This window comes from Dipodomys ordii, unplaced genomic scaffold (genome assembly GCF_000151885.1).
Source record: "Dipodomys ordii isolate 6190 unplaced genomic scaffold, Dord_2.0 Scaffold124, whole genome shotgun sequence".
Classification (NCBI taxonomy): domain Eukaryota; kingdom Metazoa; phylum Chordata; class Mammalia; order Rodentia; family Heteromyidae; genus Dipodomys; species Dipodomys ordii.
Window position 1 is genome coordinate 1,831,436 of NW_012267340.1, and position 9,504 is coordinate 1,840,939.

The 9,504-nt window shown below is 52.3% G+C and overlaps 1 long non-coding RNA gene across 1 annotated transcript; it reads left to right on the forward strand.

Annotated features, from left to right (window-relative positions):
• The first annotated feature begins 2,563 nt into the window (after window positions 1-2,563).
• On the forward strand, window positions 2,564-3,336 carry LOC105995982. The gene is made up of 2 exons (XR_001175586.1): window positions 2,564-2,688; window positions 3,291-3,336. It is a non-coding gene; the product is annotated as an uncharacterized LOC105995982 (long non-coding RNA).
• Window positions 3,337-9,504: the final 6,168 nt, after the last annotated feature.

The window sequence follows — 9,504 nt, forward strand, 5'->3', positions numbered from 1 at the left end:
AAAACACCGACGAATAACTTTCGTGACAACACACAGTACAGTAAGAGAGAGAAAAAAATGTTTTCGTTTGCTTGTCTCTATGATTAAAAAAAATAAGTGTTAAACTCCAGTGACTACACTGTGAGAGCAAGAGAGAGAGATGCCAAAAGCTTGTCTGGGGTAAATGATGTAGGATGTGTATTTCAGAGAAAATAAAGAAAGCTGGGTGCTGGTGGCTCACACCTGTCATCCTAGCTACTCAGGAGGCTGAGATCTGAAGATCATGGTTTGAAGCCAGCCCGGGCAGGACAGTCTGTGAGACTCTTATCTGCAACCAACTTCAAGTTCCAATTAATCCATCCATTACGGATCACCAAAAACAAATAGCTGCCTTTGTTGCCACGTGTTAACCTGTGCTATAAAACTTGGGACTTTATTATCATCTTCCTTTTAATTCGATGAATGGATCGTTCGGTGGATGGTAGTGTTCCTTCTGTTATGTAAATACCGTGGTAGAATCTGAGATTTGCCTGTGCTTTGGGAACAAGAAATTATTTGCTTGTGTGGGTGTGCAACTTAAGTTTGGTCTGCCTGCTTTGCACTTCTTTACTTTGTCCTCTGCTAGATCAACCAGCTGGAGGTGTGCCAGCGTTTCGACATGGATGGTACGTACACAAAACCCACACCCTGGAAGATGTGAAGGGGACCCTGTGGGTATAAATCTACATAGAGAGAGCTCAAGCTGGGCGCGGGTGGCTCACACCTGTCATCCTAGCTACTCAGGAGGCTGAGATCTGAGGATCACGGTTCAAAGCCAGCCCGGGCAGGAAAGTCTGTGAGACTCCTATCTCCAAAAAACCACCAGAAAACCGGAAGTGGCACAGTGTTCTCAAGTGGTAGAGCACCAGCCTTGAGCTGAAGAGCTGAGGGACAGTGCCCAGGCCCAGAGTTCAAGCCCCATGACCGACACACACACACACACACACACACACACACACAGAAAGAGTTTGATAGGAATTGACATATCCATTTCATGTTTGAAAAACTCTCCCCCTCCCTCCCCGCTCTCCTCCCGTGTGAGATGAGGCCATGCGGAGAGAGACACCGGTGGGTGGCGTGTTGCTCATTTAAACCCCCGGAGTTTAGATTCCGCCTCTGGGGTACCTGGGTACGATCTGAAGCTGCCCATTGCAGGCGCCGCTGACCTCCCCCCCTCCTTTTGCTGCCCAGCCCTGTGTCACCCAGAAATCCACAAGACCTATGACATCCTGAACAGCCAAGGCCACAGGATGTACTTCGCGGAGGAAAGGAGCAGCTGGCTGCTGCGGTACCTGTGCGGCTCCTCGCGGGCCTTTACTGTGAGCATCTACGACAATGTGGGCCAGGAGGTGATCGCCGCGCACAAAGCGCTCAGATGCCACAGCTGCTTCCTGCAGAAGGTCAGCTCAGCCGCCGTGGCCGCACCGGCCAGGCTCCCACGCAGACCGCACCGCGGTCCCCGAGGCACGGGTCCCGAGGCGAACCCCCCACCCCCACCGCCCCGTCCGAAGCTAGGCTTGGAAAATCAACCGTGGCTGGGTTGGTAAAGCCCCCTTCTTGGGGCTTGAAACTCAGGATCTGGGCGCGGTCCCTGGGCTTTTTCATTCAAGGTTGGCACCCTACCCGCTGGAGCCGCCGCTCACTGCTGGGTTTTGTTTTGGAGGTTCCCTGGAGGTAAGAATCTCGCTGACTTTCCTACCCGGGCTGGCTTTGAACCATGGTCCTCAGATCTCAGCTTCTTTGAGTGACTAGGGTGATAGGCGTGAGCCACCGGCTCCCAGCTTCCTGACTGATTTCATACTATCGCCTTAGGGTGGTAAGTGTTTACATGTGCATCTATTTGTGTGTGTGTGTGTGTGTAAGTATGTATATATAGATGTGCATATATATAGATGTGCATATATAGATGTGCATATATATATATATATATATATATATATATATATATATATATATATATATGCACACACAGACACCACACAAACACACTAAGTTACTCCTGAATCCAGCAGCTTACAATTCCAATATCCAATAGCTCACACGAGGAAAAAAGAAAATCAAATAGCCTGGTTTGTCCGAGTGAACATGAGTCTGTGGAGAAGGAATCTGCCAGAACGTGGCCACCTTGGTGTCCAGCGGTGGGCAGAAAACCCTCTTCCAAGAAAGATTCCTCCAGCGCTTAGCCTGAAGCGGAAGCCGGCCCTGGCGCAGGTGTGTCAGCGTCTGAGGCCTGGTTTTCTTCCTGTTTCCTTCCGTTTCCTGCAGCTCACGGTGGAGGCCCCGCCGGGCGAGAATATCGGCTATGTCTGCCAGTGTTTCCCGCCTCTGCGGCCCAAATTTAAAATTAGAAACCAGGATAAAGAGGAGGTGATGAAAATCAAAGGGCCATGCCGGGTCTCCAGCTGCCTGAGAGACATCCAGTTCAACGTGAGTGGCTCGCCACGCCTTCGCGCCGTCCCAGGGAAACCAGACAGAAATCACGGTTACTAGAGCAACATGTCCTCTGGAAACCACCCTTAGGTGCTGTCCCTGGATGAGGAGACAATCCTGGGGAGCATTTCCCAGCGCGGTCCTGGTTGTGTGACACACGGCCACAAATTCAGAGTCCAGCTGCCCTTCAACCTGGATGCGAAAAGCAAAGCCACCGTGCTGGCCGCCAGCTTCCTCGTGGTGAGTCTCTCTGGTGGCTGAAAACCACATCAAACGTCTCCCCTTCCCATCCACCCTTTGCACCCAAGGTTGACATTTTCCCCTCCGGTCCTGATTGCCAGTTGTGCCCTTCCCCGCCCCCCTCCAGCCTGGCATAGGTTCATTCTTTCTACACCAAAGCCAGCAAAAGCCACAGAGCAATCTGCAGAGATTGAAAATTTAGCGACATAAACCCTCCGAGTATTTTATCCTGAATCACCAACAGCAGCCTACGAACCTGTTAGACAATCGGTGACATGTGTTTAGAAGGAATTAGAAACAAAACACTAATGGTAGATTTTTTTTTTGGTCTCTTTTGTCCATTTTCTATACAAAGGTGCAAATGAAAATACCTGTGTGAATTTTTTGCTTGCTGGATGGTTCTCAAACGACCTTTAACCTCCATGTTGGCATTCTGAGAGTCATAAAAATCTTTCCCATTTCCTTCAGGGTTTGATCTTTAGGAGTCATGTCTTATAATCACAGCATAGAGTGCCAGACATTAAAAGGCCTTTCACACCTAATATATGTCACTGTCTCCACTACCAAAGCCCTGAATCTCACCTACTTCTGCTTTTCTCTAGGATTATATGTATTTTGAATTCTGCCCCTAAGAATGAGTGTCAAAAAAAAAAAAAAAAGATATGCCAAAGATGAGCAGCCTTGAATTTGGCCAGCCTTCAGCAAAATGTAAAAACAAAACAACACATACATGCACAACTTTTCCACCCAAACTATATCTCATCTCACTACGAAGACCTCTGTGTGGTGGTTGTTTTTTTTTTTTCCTGTTTCTTGTAAATATACCAAAGCATGTTTAGTTACTGAAATAAAGTCCTGAGTTCCAGGTCCTGCTCATCGTTCTCTTAACAATGGCTTGTGGTCAGTCCACACACTGGTGGGGGGGGGCAGGGAGGATTTGTTCCCCAAAAGTTCATCCACTTATCTGGATTGGGCAAAAGGGACAGCAAAGCCACAGCAGACCCCGGTCACCATTTAGAACATGGAACAAAGCTCCCACAAGAGGGAGCGAGGAACAAGTCCAGAAGCTCACGTGAAGACACAGCCTGGCCTCCTCGGCAGAAGAGCTGGACATGGAACCCATCTCTTCATGCTGACACGTGTGTGTTGCACGTGGATTTACACATGCGTGTGCACGGTTTGGGGCAACAGTGAGGTTTGCGTGCAGGCCTTTTCTTGCACTAGACCAGCACTCTACCATTGAAACCACACCAGCCCCTTTTCATTGCAGGATTTTTTTTCAGTGAGGGTCTCTTGCTCTCTCCCTGAGCAAGCCTTAAGCCACAATCCTTCCTACCTCGGTCTCTGGTATAGCTGGGATCACAAGCTTGAGGAGATCTATCAGCTTTGAAATCTGTCCAGTGCACTTCTAGATCTGAGGTCCAGTACATATTAACTCCTAGAGAATGAGTGAAGAAGACATGATCTTCCCACTGTCTGTGGTGTGAGTGTGCATGTGCGTGTGTGTGTGTGTGTGTGTGATGTGTGTTGTTACTGGGGTTTGAACTCAGGGCCTGGGTACTATATGCTTTTTCTCTCCAGGCTTATTTAGCACTCTACCACTTGAGCCACACCTCCACTTTCAGCTTTTTGGTGGTGTAATTGAAGATCAGAGTCTCATGGCCTCAAATCACCTCCTGAGTAGCTTGGACTACACGCATGAGCTACCAGAGCCCAACTAATCACAAGCAGGATCCCATGGGGGGGTGGAAGGGGGAGATACTTCCGGAGAAGTCTTCCTTTCACACTGTACCCAAACTCACACGCCCCACCGGCTCTGCCAGGGGTGAGGGAGTTACCTGCCCACCCCGGAACCGGCCGATGGTGGAGAAGAGGAGGAAGGCCGGGTCAGGGCAGCTGCAGGTCATCCTAAGTCGTGTGCTCTGCCCACGAGCACCACACACCTGGAGCTCACCGGCTTGAGATTTTCCGCCTCACCACCGTGATCCACAAATGTTCTGTTTGCTCTCAGAGCCAGAGAACAGGAACCGCGGCCCTGCCCCCTCCTCCCCACGCCCTCCCTGCCTCCCCTCCGCCTCTTCCAGGCCACACGGGCCGCCTGGGATCCTGGGAAGAAGGAATCACAACCCCTGGGCCTTTGCCCAACCCAGGCTGCAGCCAGGCCAAGGCCTGGGCTGGAAGCAGCTGCAGGACACTTGCTGCACAGAGCGTCTCTTTCTGTTTCAGTTCTGCCCGCAAGCAGCAATTCTCCACTGGCAGAGCTCGGGAGAGACTCCAGGGCCTCTGATTAAAGAGGCGACCGACTATGGCTGGGTCGGACTCGTGTTTTGGTCTCCTCTCCTGGCCATTCGCCGTCCTGGGTTCCACGCCACGGGGTCCCGGGGCTGCAAAGTCCTCTGACTCCCTCCAAGGATGAAGAAGTGGAAGTGGAGGAGATGTACGTCTGCTTTAACAAAAGGCAAAGTGAACACAGAGCAAACGTGCCCTTTGGGGAGGAGAGGGGGCCGACGGGGGAGGGAGGGCGGTCTCCCACGCGGGACCCAGGACAGACGGCCAGGGCCTGCCCTGGACGGCCGCCACCCTGGCCTCCCTGGTGGAGTCAGGGACTCGTCAGTCCCAGGGCTTGTCTTCCTGACTTACAGAACCACGGGGCGGGCGGCGCTAAGGGCTTGCTGGAAGGTGGGTGGCCACACCCACACAAGTCATGCCTCCATCCCATTGGTGGACACACCTGTGCCGTCATCCCATTGGTGGACACACATGTATCTATCCTATTGGTGGACATACTTGTATCATCATCTCATTGATACCCATTATCCTATTGGTGGATACATTCCTGCCTCCATCCCATTGGTGGATACATTCCTGCCTCCATGCCATTGGTGGATGTACTTGTATCATCATCCAATGGTGCCATGATCCCCCTGATAGACACGCCCTGCAGAGAGGGCTGATCCTCTCAATCGCCTGGTCATTCCTTCCTGGCAAGCCAGTGTTCCTGGCAGGCTGCATGTCTGTCTTGTCTGTCTGTCGAGGATGATAAACAAGCCTGCGTTCTCTGCTGAGATACCTAGCCAGCTGCGTCTGTGACTCAGGAAAAGCGTGACCATCGACAATGTCCCCACAGAGTGGGGGGGCTAGCACCATTCCAGGAAAGCAAGCGCTCCGTGACTTTTCTTTTTCCTCTTTAACCCAGCGTAGCTCCTACCCGTATCTGCAGCTTTTAGAGGACATGTGGGTGATGGGTGGGGAGGGTGTTCCTCCCAGCTCGGTTGGGAGCCCCCTCCCCCCTCCTCCACCCTGCTGGACTCTCCCCCCTTTCCTAGTTGGGGTCCTCCCCCTCTTCGTCCTCCTCCTCCAGGGAGCCTCCACCGCTTGCTCACCCGTGTGCGGTATGTTTTCCTGACGATCGCCATTCTGACTGAGATGACGCGGACTCCGGGCATCCTGCTGATGTCCACGCATCACAGCTGAGCAAGTCAAAAACTTCTCCGTGTGTCTGTAAGCCCTCGGCATATCTTCTGAGAACCGTGTGTTCCGTTCGTTTAGCCCGTTGAGTAAGGGGATTATTTGTTCTCTGTGAGCCCCTTGTATGTTTTGAAAATGAGTCCTTTGCCCATTGAACGCTGGAGACAATTCTATTTTTAAACTCCCATTCTGTGGGCTGTCTCTCTTCATTCTGGGCTGCTTCAAATTAAAAAACAAAACAAAACCAAAAAAAAAAAAACAACAAACCAAGTTTCTGCACATCAAAAGAAACAAGGCATGTTTTCTTAATTAGGGCCATTAGCATTGTCAACAAAGAATAAAAGCTGCTTGGCGGAGGACAAAGAAAATCACATTAATTAGGAGCTAATTAGGTTTGTTACTTAGGCAACGCAAATTGAAGTAGCTTTAAATTACGTGGGTCTATGGCTCCAAGGGGAAAAACATGGCAGCTGTATGTCAGAGCAGCTGGGTGGTTTAGACATAGCCATGTGAGTCAGGAATTGCCACGTCTGCTCTCAGCGGTGAAGTGGAGAGAGGGTCACGGAAAGAGGGGGCTGGGCGTGGTCTCAATCTCTGGCATTTGGGGGAAGGATCTGAGGGACCTAAGACCAGAAGATGTGAACAGTATAGAAATGGCAGGCCAGGGCTGGGAAGGTGGCTCAGTGCTAGAGCGCTTGCCTTGCATGCCTGAGGCCCTGGGTTCGATTCCTCAGTACCACATACACAGAAAAAGACGGAAGTGGCGCTGTGGCTCAAGGGGTAGAGAGCTGGCCTTGAGCTGAAGAGCTGAGGGACAGCGCCCAGGCCCAGAGGTCAAGCCCCAGGACCAACTAAAACACCAACGGCAAAAAATTAGAAACAACAAAACCAAACCCCAGAGTCTGGCGCTAAACAATATCTACACACACAGAAAAAAACTCAGCCAACGAAACCGCACGATGCGGGTGTAGGGAAGACGGGAGGAATCCCGCTTTCCCGACCAGCCTCGAGTCCTCTCCCCAATGGCAGTGTTTGAAAAGTCCATTTCCAGAAAAAAAAAAAAAAAAACACATTCATCTCTTGGAGTCCTGAAGACAGAACTCAGAACAAAAGCAGACATCCCTCCCTAGCTCCTTTGTCTCCCATTCAGCTACAAATACAAAAGCCTCCCTCCCTCCTTCTAGATGTTTCCATGATCAAGCTCTCCACGAAGGGGTCAGCACAAACTCCTGCCCACGATCAACGGTGCCATCATCCCCGAGAGGTGGCATCATCCTGGGCTGTAGATCATGGCTGGGCTTTGTACCCAGGCCCCAAGGGCTTCGATGTGCAGGCTGAGGTGATGCCCAGGCCCCAAGGGCTTCGATGTGCAGGCTGAGGTGATGCCATCTACTCGTGATCAAGTCTTCTCTCCTCCTTCACCTGGGTCGCCGTGGATAGGAAAGGATGGCCGTGACCTCACTTGCGTAGCAATTCACAGAGACAAAGAAGGGGGGCTTGTGGGAAGTCTGGGTGGAGAACATCCCTGGATGTCCGCATTTCTCAGGGGCAGAATTACTCAGGAGAAGGCCTGCAGGGTTGGCCTCCGGATTCCAACGCCCGCTGCGATACCGAGTGCATTTGGAGAAAGCCCCACCCCACCAGGTCAGGAAACAGACACGGAGGGACAAGGAGCTACATCCTCAGTCTTGCCAGGGTCTGACTGCGGTCCACAAACCAACGCATCGAATCCTTCCGTCGGGCCCTTCCTTGGGAGAGCTGCAGGCCGAGACGGCGTGGGGGTGTGGGGGACGCTGGAACAGCAGGCCCACATCGAGTGAGCTCCGAGCACCCCTGGAGTTTGGCCAAATGCTTCGGGCGAGGATGCAGAACAGCCCCGCGCTTGTCTGGGGGCCGTTATTCTAGATTACCTTTTTCATACCGATGGCAAACCTACAGCTATTTCCAGAACTTTTCTAGCTCTGTCTAGGTCGTTTCCAGACACTAGACTGGCTATGTAATCAGCTGATTCTGAAGAACGCTGGCGTTGGGTTTCTTAAATTAAAGACAGGGATAGGGGCCTGTGGAACCTGTGCGGTTCTATGGAACAGCTCCATCGCTCCTGCCTCTGTCCAGCTGTGGGCTCCGGCCCCAGCATGCCCTGCTGTGAATCCCCGGGGCCCCGGAGCACTGGATCTGGAGTTCCACCACTCAAAGGTAATCAGAAACAAGAAGGACGACGGGAGGAACTCCCAAAGACCAGGCTGGTGAGGAACGTGCTTCAGAGAACAGCCAGGAGACAGAAATATGAGGTGGATGCTCGGGGGGGCGGGGGGGCTGGAGCAAGGCCGCATGGGGGGGGGGAAGGAAAGGGATGGAAATGAAATCTGGGAGTTGGCAGGCCAGAAATGGGAGACTGGGGAGCGGCTGGGACGGGAGCCAAGCCATTGTGTCCCGGGCCCTGTTCATCCAGCCAGCTCCCTCGGGAGGAAGGCACCATGTTCTGAATTCTCCAGAATCCACTGAGCCACGAACACCCCGCCACAGGGAAACTTTCTAGCTTTAGATCCGCCAAGCAGACCGGTTAAATCACTGGTACTACCCGTCAGGGGTGGAACGCAGGAGGTACTGCGTGACAGAGCCGTGTGCGAATACGGGTCGCAGTGTGGGATCTGAGTCACCTGGCCATTCCCACCCCTCCTTCCCTTGTTTTTCTCAGTTTCATGACATATACAATGAATTCTTCACTGTATCCCCCCACACACACACATACCCATATCATTATACCCCTCTCCTCTTGCAGATCCCTGTTTCCTGGTGTTGATTTTGCTGTGTCTTGATGTCGTCTTTCCAAAACCATCGTATCCGAGCTCCCCACGAGGGTTTGGTCTATTTCAGTGAGTTCATGTGCGGCCACGTGCGCACCACCCAAGGTGTTTATAGGCACATTGATCTATCTGCCGATCGATCGATGGATCTATTTACTATGTGGTTGAGATGGATAAAGCCAAAATCCGTAATTCCCACCGCTGCAAGAAACACCTGACAGAGGGTGAACGGGGGAATGGAGCCGTCCTGGGAGAAGGTTCTAGAATGGGTGTCTGGTAAAAGCCAAGTCTGCTCATGGATCCTGACCAGGCAGCAGGTGCCAGACCCCGGCCCTTCACCGCTGTTCTCTACGGAGGAGGATGCTGCAGATCTAACCGCATTCCCACGCCCTCCGGACTACAGTTCTCGTTTGGCCCAGGGCAGGACTACATTCTCTGGCTCTGGGAAGAGCCGCAGGGGTGGCCGAGGGTTCCAGTGGGAAACAATGGAGTCCAGGGAGAATGGTGGACGCCGGTTGGCTCTGAGCCAGGACGGTGGGCA